Source organism: Cynara cardunculus (genome assembly GCF_001531365.2).
Source record: "Cynara cardunculus var. scolymus isolate 2C chromosome LG 13, CcrdV1, whole genome shotgun sequence".
Classification (NCBI taxonomy): domain Eukaryota; kingdom Viridiplantae; phylum Streptophyta; class Magnoliopsida; order Asterales; family Asteraceae; genus Cynara; species Cynara cardunculus.
The window spans coordinates 22,596,787-22,597,353 of NC_037540.1; positions in this window are offsets into that span (position 1 = coordinate 22,596,787).

Below are 567 nucleotides of genomic sequence, written 5' to 3' on the forward strand. Positions count from 1 at the left end.
CCATATATCTTGAAGACACCAATTTGTCACTATCCCTGGTCCGAACACCACATAGATATATGGGTGCAAAACTATAATATAGTGCAAAGGTGAAGTCCGAGAGGAATACCTTCAAGATAGATAGTGGAACTAGTTCTTCTACATCTTTGTCTGCTGGATTTTGTGTTTACATTTCACCCCAAGTCTTACACCCGTGCTACCTTTATTATTCTATTTATTATTCTGCTTATTATTCTATCTTATTATTCTGTTTTGTTGTCTTTGTTAACTCAGAATCAGTCTGAAGTCTTCAATTTTCGTCATCTGACATCTTTTCTTTCACTGGACTTTTATCTAACTTTTGCTCCAATCCCTGTGGACGATATTCCGGTACTTATACCACTTTATTACTTGGAAAGACGATATTGAGCCATATAGTATACTTGTTTTGTGGCCCAATTCTTTTGTCTAAAGGTATAGGATTTGACCCGACCAGAAGCAATAACAACCGATTTGTGTAGACCTAGAATTGTTGGAAATATGAATCGTCCAATATCAAGGTTTGTTGATAAAGCATGTGCTCGATGT